The following is a 20,192-nucleotide window of genomic DNA, read 5'->3' as shown; positions in this document are numbered from 1 at the left end:
TGCGAGTGGGGGAGAGTGGGGATCGGGTGGGGGTTAGGGTTCGGGGAGGTGGCCTTGTAGGCCAGAGAGGAGGGCCGGCTGGGCCTGGTGGGCCGGCCGGTGCGGAGGCCAGCTGGGCCGCTCGGCCCAGCGTGGGGGGGGGGTGTTTCTATTTTTATGTTTTTTTAGCTTTGTTTTCTGTTTTCTTTTCTATTTTATTCTTTTAACTTCTGTTTTATAAAATATAAATACAACTCCTAAATTAATGTTATAATTTATTCTACTGCCCCAAAAAGTTTGACACCTAATAAAAATAGTTTGCATTATTATTAATTATAAAAGGCATTTAATTAATTGTCATAGCTGCTGTTTTAATTACTCTAGAGCCTTTAACATATTATAAAATTGTGGTTTCTCCACAATAATTACCTGTGCATTATTTTGTTCACTCCGAACATTTTAGTTTTAAAATTTGAAAACTTTTATTGTTTACTTGATTTTGAATTTGAATTTGAATCGGTTTTTGAATTAACGAGAGATTACTGTAGTATCATTAGCGAAGGATTACTGTAGCGTGACTATCCGGGCGTCACACCTAATATGCAGAGTTTACTAGTACTACTCGCTAGTTGCTTAGCCGAATCACCCAACACGCCACACGGGGAGTTCAGTGTCACAAAATTTTGAGGTCGGCGGGAAAATCTTCCGCGACCCTGATTTGAGCAGTGGGAAGTTACCATCATAGCCTTCGGAACAGGCCTACGGTTGACGCTTGGTAGGGGCTGTTTTTGTAACTTCAGGTTCACGCTACCCAGCCAACCCCACCCCGGCACCTAGAGTAATACATTTGAATACTCCCCCTTTTCTAACCCCACTGCAAAATAGACTTATCCACGACACCGCAACCTTCATGCTCCTCCCCTTCTACATCGGCGCACTCGTTCACCACAGCGCATTTGCCTCATCGACGACCTCGTACGCTGCACTGGAGCCGGTCCACCGTCATCGTCGTACACGGAGCCTCTTCCCCAGCAACGTCTTCCACGGTCTTGGATCTGCTTCCCGGAAGTTGATGCCAAGCGCAGAAGCACCACCGTCGTGGACAATGAACTGACTCCCGTTGCCAACCATGACTCACAGAGGCTGCCGTGACCATCGTTCTCCTCCTCCATTGGTAATGTGTGTATTGAATCACTTAGCAGTACATGTGCAGTTCCAATTTTGTTCATACCACCCTTCAAATTTCCTGGGTGCTATTGTTCCCGTAAAAGTAAAGGGTTATAGCCTCCATTGTCCAACAGAATATCAGCTTGTAATTGTGTGTTGCTCCTGTATCACGCTATGCTTGGGTAGGTTTTTCATCTTCAACCAGTAGTGTGGCAAATGATGGAAAGTTTTTTAGAACTAGCAAGATGCCCATGCGTTGCACGCATCAAGATGCATTTGTATGAGTAGTTTATCTTGTGGGAGAAAAGGATGAACGACGGAAGGCCTTATTTGCAAATCTGGAGAGGGGTGTGGGTATCTTTTTGCAAAATTGCCATTGTTTCCTTCCTATCTGTCAGATATAAATCGGACGGCCTATATTGCAGGATGGCAGGCACACCATCATCACCAACTCTGCTTTTTATAAGAGAGTAGAGAAAAAAAAGTAGACAGTAGAGAAGTAGAGATAAATATTAAATATAAAATAAATATAACAGTAGAGAAGAGAGTAGAGATAGCAGAGACGTCGGGAAAGGATCGCGAGCGCGCGGGAAAAAGCTGTCGAGCGTGCGCTAGTTTTGGCGCGCGGCGTCCGATGCACTTTATAAAATCCAACGCCCTCCCACCGCTCTGTGCCTTGCCACCGCTCTCTCCCCGTTTTGTGCCTTGCCACCGCTCTCTCCCCGCTCTTTCTCGCCTCGTCGCCGCCACGCCACCATGTCGCCACGTCGCCAGGAAACTTGGGGATACTGTGGTGTCCGTGCGCACCCCTCCGGCGGCTTCTCCGCCGAGATCCGGTTCCGCGGGATGCGCCTCGGCCTCGGCAGTTTCAACACCGCCAACAAGGCCGCCCGTGCGTACGATGCGGCGGCATGGTGCCTTCGGTGGCCTCATAGAATATTAAACTTTCCAATGTGCTGACGCGGGAGCGGGTGCAGGAGCTGGCGCCTCTGTCGCGGCTTATCACCGATGAGGATCGTCGCGACAACCGGTGGTGGGAGCACCGTCTCGGCATCGCCGAGATGGACGAGGAAGCCATGGCGTTGTGGCGCCAACGCTTCCCGTAGGACATCATCAATGAACATGAGTTCTACGCACAAACGAGGGTGGAGAGGGATAAGAGGAGGGCGGAGCGAGCCGCCTATCGCGAGGACAAGCGTAGGCGAAAAGCGGACGCTCAATTCAACATGAGGCTAGGAGCAGGGTCGCCCTAGGAATCCAACGACGATCAGTATCTTCACGCCTACAGTCGGACGTGGAGGAGGACATCGCCAAGGAGGAGTCGAATGACGAGGAGTAGTTGAATTATCTATTTTTTTTATCTATCTATGCTGAGAACTATCCTCTACTCTCTAGTCTCTACTCTCTATCTCTACTTCTCGATCTCTGCACTGTAAATGCTTTTTTAAAGCGCCGCGCGTTGCGATTCTGTTGGAGATGCTCTAGCATGGCAGACGAGTGCTTTAATGTTGCCCACAAGATGCGCGGGTATTACTAGTAGTATATTTTTCTTGCCATGTTGAGATTTTAAAACCACGAGTGCGAACATGCAAAGGAGCAATGAAGACCAAACACGGGATATTGGGGACATCTTCAAGGAGTGTGGCAAGTTAAAAAGGAGCTGCACCGAACTTGTAAAACGAGCTTTGGTAAGTAACACTCTTTCAATTACTTTCGTTTAGCCTCGTGTTCTTCAATGTGTATATGTTGTAGTTTCTGTTTCTCTTAAGCCTCATGTTCTTCGATGTGTAATAAGAAGATTCTTAATCGTCCTAATGCTTTCGTTTTTAGCTTGATGTAGGAAGTGGGTGTTCTCACCTTGTAGTCTATTTTTATATTTTTTTTTCCTTTTGAATTCACTTCTCCGAGTTCTGTTTATCCGGCTTCTACTAAATGGATCTGGGTTTCTCTGAGTATTGATCTAAAAAAGAAGTAATTCATGTCAGGATGCAGTTCATGCGAGGAGGGAAGTATGGTCAACCTCGAGATCATGTTTCCAAAATGAGGCTGGATTACACACAAGGTGCCAGTTCCCTAATGATGCTGGATTAGACACAAGGTGCAAATTCCCAGATGATGCTGGATTACACACAAGCCAAGTGGAGTCGTCAGCTGTTCGTGTCCTCGTGGCTCTAGTAAAGGCCGAAAGAAAGCGTGGAGCAGCCCTTGAGAATGTAGCTGAGTTCCTGAAGAAGCGAAAAGAGAAATCAGATGCTCTCTTCACCCAAGCCAAAGAAGAGATGGAAGAAGCCAGAAATAAGCTAGCAGAGGCAGAGCAGGCTAGGCGTCTCCTGCTATCTAAAATTGTTTTCAATACAAAATTTCCTTCATAATAGCTAGGTTCAGATGTTTATCCAGTCAGCATGCCTGTTGTGATGTCCGTGCATCTACTGATGTGGCACAAAAATTTTTTTGGGTCATGTAATAATAGCAATTACTTTCCAAAAATAACAGACGAAGCATTGGACATGGTATAGTTCACGCGCAAGCCCGACATTCCAAGTTCAACTTCCACATCAAACTCATGTTCACAGATATCTGCACATTCATACATAATGTCCACAACCATGATTCACTTCAAAGCCAAGAAAAATGTGAGGGAGAGTTATAAATAAAGAAAAACCTCTAGTTCCTGCTACCAGTGCGAGCACAACAAGTCAAGTCCATGCGTAATTAATTATATTTTGGTCATTTTTTGTGTTCTAAAATGCCGGCTGGCTCGCGGACGGATGTGTTGCCGGCACACGCGCGGATTCAATGAAGGCAGGCAGGGCAGTCTGAAGCCGGTTGCATGCGGCGAGGAGGCGTGTTCAACCGGGCCTCCAGCGAGTGGGGCCCTCTTTGTCGGCGCGTCGGTTCAATGCCTGCGCTATGAGAGGTCACGTCCGTGTCACAGCAATCACTCCCTCCAGTCCTTTTTTGTTTGGGTATAACAAAATCTCATTTTTCATTCACATTTTACAAGTAAAATTCGTGGACAAACTTTGACCCAAAATACGATGGGACTAGTAAACCAGAACGGAGGTAGTAGGTTTTTTTTATCAAAGAAGGGTTTCCCCCTTCTGATTTTCATTACTGAAAACCAGCATCTAAATCTAAACATAGTATTTGCCCTAGAACTACCAGGTTCAACATCTCGCAACATAAACCCATACAACCATACGACAAGGAGGTACGTAGTACTATGAATTCCATTTTTGCTCCATACCAATCGTTCTAAAAACTACTTAGTACTTATAACGCGCCATTGAAAATGGAACTCTTAACCCCGCTAAAAAATGATATTTTAAACGTGGCTACTCGATCTGTGGCAACTGGCGAGCCACCGCCTCCAAGTCGTTCACCTGTGGTCCCGACCATCAACTCCTACGGATCAAATCATCACGCGAGCTGACTATTCCTACAAAGGTGCGCTCCACCACATACCCGGTACCCGCAAATGCAGCATTCGTGCACCTAGGGTTTTAGGGTTTATTTGTTAATGTTGCCTTTACGTAACACTCATGTGTGCGAGACAGTGAGAGATCGACTGCGTGTGTGCGCCTCTTCTCTTCGTATATGTACTCCACCATTTGTCTGGTGTCCAAAAAATTATAATAACTACTAGCAATGTGCCAATGCGTTGCCACATGATCAAATTAGATTAATACATATTCACCGATTTGATAGAAAAAAAGTCTAGTTTTGAAATACGTATATCACTAAAAATATGTTATGTTTCACTCAAAATATATTCCTTTGGCGGTTTTGATGAGATAAGGGAGGAATGTTGTTGGTTTCAAGATTCGAGAAGTGGTATATGTCTAATTTCTACTCTTACTAGCAAGATGACCATGTGTTGCATGGAACATCAAGGTCTTGTGGGAGAAAAGGATGAACGAGGGAAGGCCTTATCTGCAAATGTGGAGAGGAGTGCGGGTAAATTGCCATAGTTTCCTTCCTATTCGTCAGATATAAATCAGACGGCCTATATTGCAGGATGGCAGGCCCACCATCGTCACCAACTCTGTTTTTTATCCCTACTCTTATAAAAAGCATAGTCGGTGATGATCGTGTGCCTGCCATCCTGCAATATAGGTCGTCCGATCTATATCTGACGGATAGGAAGGAAACTATGGCAATTTTGCAAAAAGATACCCACACCCCTCTCCACATTTGAAAATAAGGCCTTCCCTCGTTCATCCTTTTCTCCCACAAGATAAACTACTCATACAAATGCATCTTGATGTTCCATGCAATGCATGGGCATCTTGCTAGATGTTGCAAAAAGCCCATGTGTGTGAGAGAGGGAGGGAGAGAGGAGGAGGACGGAGTGCATGTGTTACAAAGACACAAAGAGTGTGTGTGCGAGAGGTATCAGCTTAAAATGAGGCGATAGTGTGTGTGTGCACAATCGAGAGGGCGTGTCTCAAGAAGGGAAGAAAAATCTACATAGATACAAGGAGCGGAAGAGAGACATGTATGCGATAGTGGAAGCACGAGTGTGCGGGTGTATAAACCTATCTAGAGGCTAGCCGATAAATGTTTGTGAGAGAAATACGAGTTGGGGGTGCAAAAGCGATAGTTTTGTGTGTGAGAAAGAGAGACTGTAGTCGGGAAGGGGAGTGGAAGCAGGAGTTGTGTGTGTGTGAGAGAGAGAGGGAGAGGGGCGGGGAGTTTGTCTGATCGGTAAACAAATGAATAATGTCTGTCTGGGATGGAGGCGAAAAGGAGACCGCAACAAATGTTGTGTCTACAGGAGAGAGAGAGAGAGAGAGTAATTTTAGTGGTATGAGTCGTATCTAGAGACATATAGGGTGTGTGAGAGAATCCCATAGAGAGAAAGACAAAGTGAAAGACGAGTGGAGATTGTGTGTGTGGCGGTGAAAAAGAAAGCTTAGGTACCTAGTGATACCAGAGAACGGTAGAGACGTGAGAGATAATGAAAGCCGTGTAATGTATAATGATAGGGAGAGTGTGACACTTCTCAAGGGAGACGTCGAGAGACCGTGTTTGTGAGGATAGGAGAAACATGAAGTGAGCGTGCGGGTGAGCTGGAGAAAAGAGAGTGATAGCTACATGAAGGAGCATGCATGCGAGAGAGATCGGCGTGAAAGGAGTGAACATAAAAGGGACGCAAATATTTGAATTCGAGATGATGATACATGTAATCCATACTCGAACCAAAGTTGATCTATCAAACATGCATACTCATATGAATTCACGCGTATCTATGTTATTTAATATGTAGATATTACTGATCCATACATTTTAGTAGAACATAATTTGGTTTAAATTTTTTGAATTCAACCTTATGATTTTGAGATCATTGTATTTGTAAATCATATTATACATATAAAGGAGCAAAATTCTTTGTTGTGCTTTTGAAAGTATATATTAAAAAAACGATGTATATAGAATTTTATTCCAATCGAAAATGGATCCCCCCCCGAAAAAAATAGAATACAAACGGGATTCGAATTGAGTTGGCACGATAAACGTGCACTCTGCAAAATTTGAACGAAGCGGGGAAAGTCGCAGTAACCGCCCAAAACCAAAATCTGCGAGATGGAAATTACTACTGCCTATCCCTGCCACGCAAAGCCTATCTGCTCGATTTCTATAGGTTTCAATAGGGGTAGGTTTGTAATTTCACTCAAACATGACATAACCGCCTCTCACCCGGATTCATACACGGTGGGCGCCAAAACATAGTGTGTCCTCAGCCAAAATCGACTCCCTCCCCGATTCATACATGGTGGGCGCCAAAAACAAACTCTCATCGGCAAATATTTGGTGTATGCGAGATTACCTTCCTATCCCCAACTGACTAATATTGTTGTGATGTAGGAAATTTGAAACGGGGGCTAAGTTCGTAAATTTCCTCGCATTTGAGACAAGCGCGCCCTGAAGACATGGTTCCCCCTTCCTCTCTACCTCCCTTTCCCCATTCGTACTTCGTGGGCGCCAAAACACCCTCTCCACCCCAGCCTCCTCCGTCCGCCACCCCATCCACCGCCGTCCTCCTCCACCATGCCGGAGTTGATACCCCGACGCCGCTGTCCATTACAAGAGAACGACCTCTCTCATCCACGACTTCGGACCGGGATACTTGCATCCCGTCCTCACGCTTCATCCCCGCCGTCGTCCACCTTGCCGGCGTTGCTCCTACGACCCTCTCGTCCACCGCGCCCCACCGCCACCGTCTACCCTCCTAGATCTGTTTCCACGCCGCCGACAGCCATCGCTACCGCAACACCATCAAATTCTCAGCAGATGCATACACGGCACCACACCAGAGGCGGTACAATTTCATATCTGCTCAACTTATTTATCGCAGCAATAAAATAGATCGCCACTGCTTTACTCTGATTTCTTGTCCATCACTTACTTGCTAGTTGAAAGCAAACATTGGTTGCAAAGTTGCCTTTGTCCGGTTTGCACCTTCAGATCTGCCATGGCACGCTCAACACTATACTCCCAATGCTTATGGTTTTCCCCTTTTATATTCCACACTAGCTAAATCACAGTAGACTAAATTTCACAATTGGGTCAGTCGATTTTTCAGTGCTCACCGGAGTTCGCTGGTGTGAACGAAGGGGCTCGGGTGGGGATGGTGGTTGTGGGGGCGGTGGTGGGGCCTCGCCAAACAAAGAAAACTCGACACAGATGGGGGTGAGGGTGGGGGTGGGGGTGGCGGAGGAACACAGGCGGTGGGGGCCGGTGGTTCGGCCGGCGGCCCGTGCGGTGTTTTGTATGGGAAGAATCAGAGACAAGGAAGAAGAAGGGTTAGGAGACATATAATCTTCATCCAACCACCTGAAATGGTCGGGAGACAGCAGGGAGTTGCATTCTTAATGTGCTCTAGTTCATCATGTGTGGGCACTGCGCAACGAACATTTAATTATCCAAAATCTGCTTGCTCTTCTTTACCATGTTCCTCTTCCGTTCTTCTTTAATAATTACTCTCTCCGTTCCTAAATACAAGTCTTTGTATAGATTCCACCATGGACTACATATGGAGCAAAATGAGTGAATCTACACTCTAAAATGTATCTGGATACATCTGTATGTGATCCATAGTGGAAATCTCTACCAAGACTTATATTTTGAAACGGAGGGAGTATGATAGTAGTACAATTTGTTCCTTGTAGTGAAGATGAGCAGGGACATTTGCAGTGTAGAGGTCCATACGGTCAGTTGTGATGGACACTTTGAACTCTTCGGGCCTCTTTGATTTGTAGGATTTTGTAAACATAGGAATAGGATCTGTAGTGGCCTGCCCACTTGAATCCTATAAGAATAGCAAGGAAATGTGGAGGGTTGTGTCGCCTTTGAGAGTTACACTGATATTAACAGTACCGCACCTTCAGTTGAAGAGAGCTAGTATTCGAAGCCTTTCTAGCCGTACCGGCAATACTAGCAGATATATTCCAGCAAGTTCCACTTTGCTGATTTTACTCTGATGCTTACGGTTTTCCCGTTATATCTACACTATGATCTGTGTAGCTGCTTTGTGTCGCACTAGCAGCAGTCCACTCTTGAAGCTAAACACTACAATGACTTACAAAATTGGCACCAAGGCATTGAGTGCCATTCTGGATGCAATGAAACTCATATGCTCCCCACCTATTGATTCTTGTTCAAAATATGATCCTAATGACTATTCTAGCCTCGAGGAGTCAAAGGCAGATGGCCTGTCTTGTTCACCCATCAAGGTGTCTGTTCTAATTTGGTTTACGCGTATCTTGATTACGCGTATCTTGCATATGTTGTCTTGCATTTCTTCTACTTTGTTGCACCGCCATCAACTTAGTTTACTCATCATATATGTCAAGATGCCATGCCCATCCATTATCAATACATATTCCATCTGTCATCATACCATGTTTTTCACTCAAATGATGTTCTTGTGCATCAGACATCAAAAAGGAAGAGGGTGATTTCCGAACCTGGAGGAGCACCAGCAAAGTCCTTGAAAAACGTGGTGGTGCCGGAGAAATCAGACAGCACCCCACTTATATTGGCTGTACAACCAGTGACACAAAACGTAGGACCGACTCCAGCAGACTGTACTCATACTTCACTGGCCACACCACTAGCCCCACCACACAGGACCTGCACTCCAGCAAAAGGTATACCGATTTCAGTTGCCATAGCACCAGCCGTACCATAGAAAAATCCCACTCCAGCAAAAAGTACAACAAGTCAACCGGCCGAAGACCTATCCCAACTGCAGAGATGGACAATTCTTGCAGATTGGAACCCCATTCTAGTTATTCCTAGTTTAAAAGACAATGCTTTCAATGTTGTTAGGGACTACGTGCATATATTCCCATCATGGGAAGATTATAGTGAAGACAAACACCATTTTCACATCTTCCTGTCCAACTTACATGTAAGTGCTATTATTCATGGTTATTATTTTCCTGTTTTCTGTTGATTGAATACATCAATGATTTACATTACATTGTTGTAAGTAGGCGAGGGTCAATCTCGATAGTCATGACGAGCAAAGCTTGCTTGTGCTTTTCAAGGGCATTGCAGCAGTATCGGTGTTACCTTAGGAAATCACACTTTGATGGCAAGTCTATAAACGAATTTCCGATGAAGTCTCATGTGCTAAATTTAGAAGACATTGAATGGAAAAACCTTGTTATGCACTGGTCTCGTTCCCAGGATGAGGTACTGTCTATGAAATCACATGACAATTTGAACTTCTACTTTTCCGCATGTGCCTTACGGATCTTTTTTGTAGGAAATCTACTCGAAGAAGAATTCTGGTTTGAAAAGAACGACAGGATATCGCAAATATGTTGCCCGCTGCTTTGCTCTTGTTAGTACCTGTTGTCCTGTATCACTGTACTTGCATACATACCTGGTTCATTATGTGACAGCAGTATGCATGATAGCTTGCTTATCAATTGTTCGCTCCAAATTATCTGATATGTATGAATGGTTACATTAGTGTAGAATATATCCAATGCCAATGAATTTTTTAGCTCTGCATTGTTCTTGTAAGTACTTGTTGTCCTTTATCAGTGTACTTATATTGACAGGTAGTTGTTCATGTACCATCACTCTGCAGCTTATTTTCCTTTTCCCTCCATTTTCTACACATCAGATCTATATTTACTCTTACCATAAGGTTGGATAACACCGATGGTACTGAAGAAGTTTAGCTGTGCATTGCTCTTGGTTGTACCTTTTGCCTGTATCGCTGTACTTACATTTATAGCTACTTGGTTATGTAGAATCACTCTTCATCTTATCTTAAATATTCTCCATTTTTTCTTATATTATCACATCTATATTTACTCTTAACAAAATGTAGAATAAAGGCAATGCTTATGAAGAAGATTCTGTGGTAAACTTCTTGAATTGCCACCCCATCAGCCTGGACAAGGGCTTTGTAGAGCCTGTCTTCACCAATAATGTAAGTTTGTCCTTCTCAAGCCTTCAAACTTTGTTGTGTATATTTGGTTAGGCATGACTACAACAGCTGTTTATTTTTGGTGTTTGCATCAAATTGCATGTTTAAAGTTTATTATGTAGTTCATAAACAAAAGTTTGTCCTTCCAATTTAAGTTTTCATTTGTACAACCAAGTTCCTTATTCATACCATGTAAATTAAACTATACAGAGCAAGTGATCTTCTTTTGCACTACATGTATGCTTCTGTTCTTGATCCGTAATCCAGTGGTGTGATGAACCTACCCACTACAGCACAATGTCATATTCTGCAATGTCTTAACTATGAACAATGTCATATCATTCTACTATTATTTAAACCATCTCTTTATTTGCCAATCTGAAATGGGATAAATTGACAGTACACTAACCATTGATACTTATGAGTTCTTGATCTGTAACCCAGTGGTGTCGTGAAGCTGCCAACTCCTTCACAATGTCATTTCCTGTCATGTCTTTACCTAAACAATACCATATTGTGTTAATGCAATTTTAAACTGTGTCACTTAATTCATCACTAAGAAATGTGATGAATTGTCAGCACTGATACTTTTATGTGCAAAACATGTCATCTGTCTGCTTGTTTATCTTTCAGAATGAGGAGGATATAAGTGTTAAACAAGCGCAGTCTCATCAGCTTGATCAGTTGCTTGCACTGCAGCTCCCCAGCAGGGCTAACCTTTCTTGAACTCTACTAAAGTGCTGTCGGTTTTGTATAATATTTTGTCGGCGTGTTTATTTGCACTGGTGGCAATCTTTGATGCCCAGTGTTTGTAATCTGATGTCTGCTTGTGCTTTATTATCATAGTGGCAAACTTTGATGCCCAGTGGATGTAATATGCCGTAATTTCTTTATTGTATAGTCTAGGTTTTTTCTTATTCACGATGCTGCAGTTATTTTATTGTATATATATCATGGCTTTTGCAGTAAATCGGCCAAACCATAAAATGACGGTGCATAATCGGGCCGTCATGCAATCACGATGTATGATCCGCATCATGGGCCCCGTCATCTTGGTCCGGTAAAAGGCCTAAATGTAAACTAGCCCACTACTAGATTCGGGCCTTTAATAGGCCGAGTAAACCGCCAGCCCTCTTTTCGCAAGAAAACTCAATAGGCTTTTAGGAGGCTGAGAAGTAGGTTGGGCCTGAAACGTGCCGAACAGCTCACGGGCTGGCAGCAGCCCGAAATGGACCCCGACCCATGATTGTGCCAATCAAATCACGGGCTTTTAACAAGCCAAAATTGTCTCGGTCCTTGTTTGGCCCAATCAGATTATTGGCTGCGAGCAGGCCGGATGCAAACCGGGCCGTAGATAGGCCCAACTATATGACGGGCTTTTAACATGCCGAAATTAATATAGGGCCGAAATGTTAAACAGGCCCTAAACAGGCCGAAAGTAATATCAGGCTGAATTACCAAATGGGCCTTTAGCAAGTGGGCCCAAAAGCATAGCGTTCAGTTGACGGGCCGAATCTGATATGGGCCATAATTTAGCCCAAAGCCTCTTAAAGGGTCGGACCTGATCTGGGCTGTAATTTGGCCCAGAACTTGGTAGGCTTTTAACGGGCCGGATCTCATATGGGCCATTATTAGGCCCGGAACGTGGCAGGCCATTAATGTATCAGATCAAATATGGGCCGGTATTTGGCCCAAAACATGGCAGCCAGTTAATGGGCCGGCCTACTAGGGTCCTTAAAATCTTGTGGGCCTATAGCTGGGCCGGCCCATTAATGTCAGCGAAATCTCGTGGGCATTTAGCTGGGCCGGCCCATTATGGTCCACAAAAATCTTGTGGGCCTTTACCTGGGCCGGCCCATTATGGCCCACAAAAATCTTGTGGGCCTTTACCTGGGCGAGCCCATTATGGCCCGCAAAATCTTGTGTGCGTTTAGCTGGGCCAGCCCATTATGGTCCACAAAATCTCGTGGGCCTTTAGCTGGGCCGACCCATTATGGTCTGCAAAATCTTGTGGGCCTTTAGTTGGGCCGGCCCATTTAAACTTTATGGGCAGGTCCACGTGTCAACATATCATAGGCGCATCTCGCCCATTGGATGAGTGACACATGTGCCAACGCGGAGCTGACATGTGTTTCCTCCAGCCAATGATGATTTTACACGTGGAAAATCCCCATTGGTCCGGGCTGTTAACGGGTTATCGGATCCAAAATCGGACCCGATAGCTTAACAGCGTTCCGTTACGGTGGATGCCACATGTCGGTCACCCTTGACGAAAGCACTTCTGTGACGCACGATTTATCATCGTGGAAGTGGACACTTTTGTGATGATAATTTTGGTAATGCCATGGAACACTTCTACGATAGCACATGTATGACTATTTTGATTCTGTCATAAAATCGTCATGGATGTACATGCATGACAAAAAACATGACCTACTGTGACAAACACGTATCATCACGGAAGTGTATTTTTTTTTGCAGTGTATGGTGGCTGTTTTGAGGAAGGTATATGGTGGGTGTATGGTACCGGCGAAAGTTGCACGGTACTAGAGAGGCTAGCAATGGTGGAAGGGTGAGAGTGCGTATAAACCATGGACTCAACATTAGTCATAAAGAACTCACATACTTATTGCAAAAATCTATTAGTCATCAAAACGAAGTACTATGCGCATGTTCCTAGGGGGATAGATTGGTATGAAAAGACCATCACTCGTCTCGGACCGCCACTCATAAGGAAGACAATCAATAAATAAATCATGCTCCAACTTCATCACATAACGGTTCACCATACGTGCATGCTATGGGAATCACAGACCTTAACACAAGTATTTTTCAAATTTACAACTACTCGCTAGCATGACTCTAATATCACCATCTTCATATCTCAAAGCAATCATAAGGAATCGGACTTCTCATAGTATTCAATGCATTGTATATGAAAGTTTTTATTATATCCCTCTTGGATGCCTATCATATTAGGACTAAATTCATAACCAAAGCAAATTACCATGTTGTTTAAGACTCTCAAAATAATATAAGTGAAGCATGAGAGTTCAACAATTTCTTCAAAATAAAACCACCGTCGTGCTCTAAAAAGATATAAGTGAAACACTAGAGCAAATGACAAACTACTCCAAAAGATATAAGTGAAGATCAATGAGTAGTCGAATAATTATGTGATTATGTGAAGACTCTCTAACATGTAAGAATTTCAGATCTTAATATTTTATTCAAACAACAAGCAAAACAAAATGAAATAAAATGACATTGCAAGGATAGCACATATCATGTGAAGAAGCAAAAACTTAGGCTCAACCAAAACTGACCGATAGTTGTTGAAGAAGAAAGGTGGGATGCCAACCGGGGCATCCCCAAGCTTAGATGCTTGAGACTTCTTGAAATATTATTTTGGGATGCCTTGGGCATCCTGAATCTTTAGCTTTTGTGTCTCCTTAATTCCTTTTATATCACGGTTTCCCTAAATCTTAAAAACTTCATCCACACAAAACTCAACAAGAACTCGTGAGATAAGTTAGTATAAATCAACACAAACCTTATCATTCTCTATTGTAGCAAATCACTAAAATTATTATTTGATATTGTCTACTAAATGCCTCTGCATATTTAATACTCCTATCCTCAAATAGAATCATTAAACAAGAAAACATATGCAAACAATGAAAACATAACAGCAATCTGTCTAAACAGGACAGTCTGTAAAGAATGCAAGAGGAATCATACTTCCCTAAGTCCAAAAATTCTGAAAACTTACCAAGTTGTAGAAAATTTGTTGTACCTTATTGTGTAAAAACTTCAAGATTTTATCATGTTCTGACTATTCACCAATATTCAAAACATAAGAACAAACTTTCTGTTTTCAAACAGCAACATAAAGACTTGTAAAATAAACATGGTAAAGGCTATACTTGACCTTTTTATTGAACTAAAAGATATAAAACATGATTACTACAGTAGCATAATCATGTGAACACACAAAAACAGTAAGAGTAAATATTGGGTTGTCTCCCAACAAGTGCTTTTCTTTAATGCCTCTTTAGCTAGGCATGATGATGTCAATGATGCTCACATGAAAGATAAGAATTGAAACACAAAGAGAGCATCATGAAGAATATGACTGGCACTTTTAAGTCTCCCCCACTTCCTATGCCTAGGGATTTTGTGAGCAAACAACTTATGGGAAAAAGAATCAACTAGCATAGGAAGGTAAAACAAGCAAAACTTCAAGATTTTAAGCACATAGAGAGGAAACTTGATATTATTGCAATTGCTACAAGTATATATTCCTCCCTCATAATAATTTTCAGTAGCATCATGAATGAATTCAACAATATAACCATCACATAAAGAATTATTTTCATGATCCCCAAGCATAGGAATTTTATTACTCTCCACATAAGCAAATTTGTTCTCATGAATAGTAGTGGGAGCATACTCAACAAAATAACTATCATGTGAGGCATAATCCAATTGAAAATTAAAATCAAGATGACAAGTTTCATGGTTATCATTATTCTTTATAGCATACATGTCATCACAATAATCATCATAGATAGCAACTTTGTTCTCATAATCAATTGGAACCTCTTTTGAAATAGTGGATTCATCACTAAATAAAGTCATGACCTCTCCAAATCCACTTTCATAATTATCACAATAAGATTCAAAACCCTCCAAAATAGTGGGATCATTACTACCTAAAGTTTACACTCTTCCAAACCCAGTTTCATCAATCATCATAAATAGGAGGCATGCTATCATCATAATAAATATTCTCATCAAAACTTGGGGGACTAAAAATATCATCTTCATCAAACATAGCATCCCCAAGCTTGTGGCTTTGCATATCATTAGCATCATGGATATTCAAGGAATTCATACTAACAACATTGCAATCATGCTCATCATACAAAGATTTTATGCCAAACATTTTATAGACTTCTTCTTCTAACACATGAGCACAATTTTCCTTTCTATCATTTTCACGGAAGACATTAAAAAGATGAAGCATATGGGGCAACCTCAATTCCACTTTTTATAGTTTTCTTTTGTAAACTAAACTAGTGATAAAACAAGAAACTAAAAGATTCGATTGCAAGATCTAAAGATATACCTTCAAGCACCCACCTCCCCGACAATGGCACTAGAAAAGAGCTTGATGTATACTACGCAACCTTCTTCTTGTAGACTCGTGTTGGTCTTTCAAGCGCAGAGTTTTGTAGGACAGTACCAAATTTCCCTCAAGTGGATGACCTAAGGTTTATCAATCCATGGGAGGCGTAGGATGAATATGGTCTCTCTCAAGCAACCCTGCAACTAAATAACAACGAGTCTCTTGTGTCCCCAACACACCCAATACAATGATAAATTGTATAGGAGCACTAGTTTGGCGAAGAAATGGTGATACAAGTGCAATATGGATGGTAGATATAGGTTTTATAATCTGAAAATATAAAAACAGCAAGTTAGCAAGTAACAAAAATGAGCAAAAACGGTATTGCAATGCTTAGAAACAAGGCCTAGGGTTCATACTTTCACTAGTGCAAGTTCTCTCAACAATGATAACATAATTGGATCATATAACAATCCCTCAACGTGCAACAAAGAGTCACTCCAAAGTCAGTAATAGCGGAGAACAAACAAAGAGATAATTGTAGGGTACGAAACCACCTCAAAGTTATTCTTTCTGATCGATCTATTGGGCTATTCCTATAAGTGTCACAAACAAACCTAAATTTTGTACTAAAATAACACCTTAAGATAGACATCAACCAAAACCCTAATGTCACCTAGATACTCCAATGTCACCACAAGTATCCGCGGGTTTGATTATACAATATGAATCACACAATCTCAGATTCATCTATTCAAACCAACACAAATAACTTCAAAGAGTGCCCCAAAGTTTCTGCCAGAGAGTCAAGACAAAAATGTGTGCCAACCCCTATGCATAAGTTCACAAGGTCACAGAACCCGCAAGTTGATCACCAAAACATACATCAAGTGGATCAGATGAATATCCCATTGTCACCACAGATAAGCACATGCAAGACATACATCAAGAGTTCTCAAATCCTTAAGGACTCAATCCCATAAGATAACTTCAAAGGGAAAACTCAATCCATTACAAGAAGGTAGAGGGGGAGAAACATCATAAGATCCAGTACATCAAGATCGTGCCAAATCAAGAACACGAGAGAGTGAGAGAGATCAAACACATAGCTACTGGTACATACCCTTAGCCCCGAGGGTGAACTACTCCCTCCTCATCATGGAGAGCATCGGGATGATGAAGATGGCCACTGATGATGGATTCCCCCTTCGGCAGGGTGCCAGAACAGGCACCCGATTAGTTTTTCATGGCTACAGAGGCTTGCGGCAGCGGAACTCCCGATCTAGGTTTATTTCTGGGGGTTTCTATATTTATAGGAATTTCTGGCATCGGGAACAAGTTAGGGGGTCCACGAGTCAACGACAAGACAAGAGCACCCTCCCGGGGGTAGGGCGCACCCTCCTGTCTTGTGGTTGGCTCAGGACTCTTCTGGCCCAACTCTTTTGCTTCGAGGGCTTCTTCTGGTCCATAAAAAATCACCCTAAATTTTCAGGTCATTTGGACTCCGTTTGGTATTCCTTTTCTGTAAAACTCAAAAACAAGGGAAAAAACAGAAAATGACACTGGGCTCTAGGTTAATAGGTCCGTCCCGAAAATCATATAAAATAGCATATAAATGCAAATAAAACATCCAAGATAGATAACATAATAGCATGGAACAATCAAAAATTGTAGATACATTGGAGACGTATCAGCCTCCCCCAAGCAAGAGCGATACTTTCTCCTTCACGAGGCCAAAAATTGTATATATAATTCTGATCATGATGAACTAGATGCATAGGATAAATGTTTTGATGGAATTCCAATTTCAACCGATTCCGGTTCCAAGATACAATATCACTGCATAGCCTATACCATGTCAATGCCTTTCCCTTCAAAGATAAAGGGAAAACCTTCTTCTTAGCTTCATCTCCGGGTAAACCTACAAGCCTAAACAATCCACAAATTTCATACACATATATCAAGTGCATATCAGGATGTTCGGTTCCATCTCCTGCATAAGGATTAGCTAGCAGTTGTTCTAACATACCCGAAGGAATTTCATATTCAATATTTTCAGTAGGTGCAGTAGGTTGAGGGGGTAAAAAATTGTGGTTCTGGTCGAGGTGAAGATACCCCGAACAAACCCCTCAAAAGATTGTTTTCATAGTAACAAGTGACAGTAAATTTCAGCACATAGTAATAATTTTTCCATAAGAATTTCCACTTACCAAGAGCGCTTCACTCCCTGGAAACGTTGCCAGAAAAGAGCCTTGATGACCCACAAGTATATGGGATCAATTGTAGCCTTTTTGATAAGTAAGAGTGTCGAACCCAAAGAGGAGCAGAAGGAAATGACAAGTGGTTTTCAGCAAGGTAATGTCTGCAAGTGCTGAAATTGTAAGTAACAGAGTAGTTTGATAGCAAGGTAATTTGTAACGAGCAAGTAACAGTAGTAGTAAAAAAAGTGCAGCAAGGTATCCCAATCCTTTTGAATCAAAGGACATGCCAAAACGGTCTCTTATGATAAACAAGGTGTTTTTGAGGGTACACGGGAATTTTATCTAGTCACTTTCATCATGTTGGTTCGATCGTGTTCGCTACTTTGTTAATTTGGTATGTGGGTGGACCGGTGCTTAGGTGTTGTTCGGACTTGAACAAACCTCCTACTTATGATTAACCCCCTCGCAAGCATCCGCAACTACAAGAAATGTATTAAGAATAAATTATAACCATAGCATTAAACTTTTGGATCCAATTGATCCCTTACGGAATAGCGCATAAACTAGGGTTTAAGCTTATGTCACTCTCGCAACCCATCATCTAATTACTGTTGGGGAACGTTGCAGAAAATTAAAATTTTTCCTACGGTTTCACCAAGATCCATCTATGAGTTCATCTAAGCAACGAGTCGAGGGAGTGAGTTTGGATCTACATACCACTTGTAGATCGCGTGAGGAAGCTTGCAAGGTGATGATGGAGTCGTACTCGACGTGATTCGAATCACCGATGACCAAGTGCTGAACGGACAGCACCTCCGCGTTCAACACACGTATGGGACGGGAGACGTCTCCTCCTTCTTGATCCAGCAAGGGGGAAGGAGAGGTTGAGGAAGACAGCTCCACCGGCAGCACGACGGCGTGGTGATGGTGGAGAGGCAGTACTCCGACAGGGCTTCGCCAAGCACACAACGGAGGAGGAGAGGTGTTGGGGAGGGGAGGGCTGCGCCTTGGAGGGTGGTCCGGCTGCCCTCCCCTCACCCCTCTATTTATAGGGGGAAGGGAGAAGGGGGCCGGCCCCCTAGAACCCATCTAGGGGGGGTGCGGCGGCCTAGGGGAGAGGGGAGAGGGTGGCTTGCCCCCCAAGCCAAGGGGGCGCCCCCTCTAGGGTTCCCCCCTCAACCCTAGGCGCATGGGCCCAAGGGAGGGGGTGCGGCCAGCCCACCAGGGGCTGGCTCCCTGCCCCACGCAGCCCATGTGGCCCCCCGGGAGGGGTGGCCCCTCCCGGTGGACCCCCGGAACCCTTCCGGTGGCCCCGGTACAATACCGGTATGACCCCGAAACTTCCCGGTGTCCGTTTGACAACTTCCCATATATAAATCTTTACCTCCGGACCCTTCCAGAGCTCCTCGTGACGTCCAGGATCCCATCCGGGACTCCGAACAACATTCGGTAGTCACATACTAGTCTTCCTAATAACCCTAGCGTCACCGAACCTTAAGTGTGTAGACCCTACGGGTTCGGGAGACATGCAGACATGACCGAGACGCTCTTAGGTCAATAACCAACAGCGGGATCTGGATACCCATGATGGCTCCCACATGCTCCTCGATGTTGTCATCGGATGAACCACGATGTCGAGGATTCGATCAAACCCTGTACGCAATTCCCTTTGTCAATCGGTACGTTACTTGCCCGAGACTCGATCGTCGGTATCCCAATACCTTGTTCAGTCTCGTTACCGGCAAGTCACTTTACTCGTACCGTAATGCATGATCCCGTGTCCAACACCTTGGTCACATTGAGCTCATTATGATGATGCATTATCGAGTGGGCCCAGAGATACCTCTCCGTCATACGGAGTGACAAATCCCAATCTCGATCCGTGTCAACCCAACAGATACTTTCGGAGATACCTGTAATGCACCTTTATAGTCACCCAGTTACGTTGTGACGTTTGATACACCCAAGGCACTCTTACGATATCCGGGAGTTACACGATCTCATGGTCGAAGGAAGAGATAATTGACATTGGCAAAGCTCTAGCAAAACGAACTACACGATCTTTTATGCTATGCTTAGGATTGGGTCTTGTCCATCACATCATTCTCCTAATGATGTGATCCCGTTATCAACGACATCCAATATTATCTTATCATATCTATCAGATCTCACTCTCATAAGTGGCCGTGTAGGGATTGACAACCCCTTATCGTGTTGGTTGTGAGGATTTATTTGTTTTGTGCAGGTACGAGGGACTGGCGCG

Source organism: Triticum dicoccoides, chromosome 7B, assembly GCF_002162155.2.
Source record: "Triticum dicoccoides isolate Atlit2015 ecotype Zavitan chromosome 7B, WEW_v2.0, whole genome shotgun sequence".
NCBI lineage: Eukaryota > Viridiplantae > Streptophyta > Magnoliopsida > Poales > Poaceae > Triticum > Triticum dicoccoides.
This window is presented reverse-complemented; position numbering follows the sequence as displayed.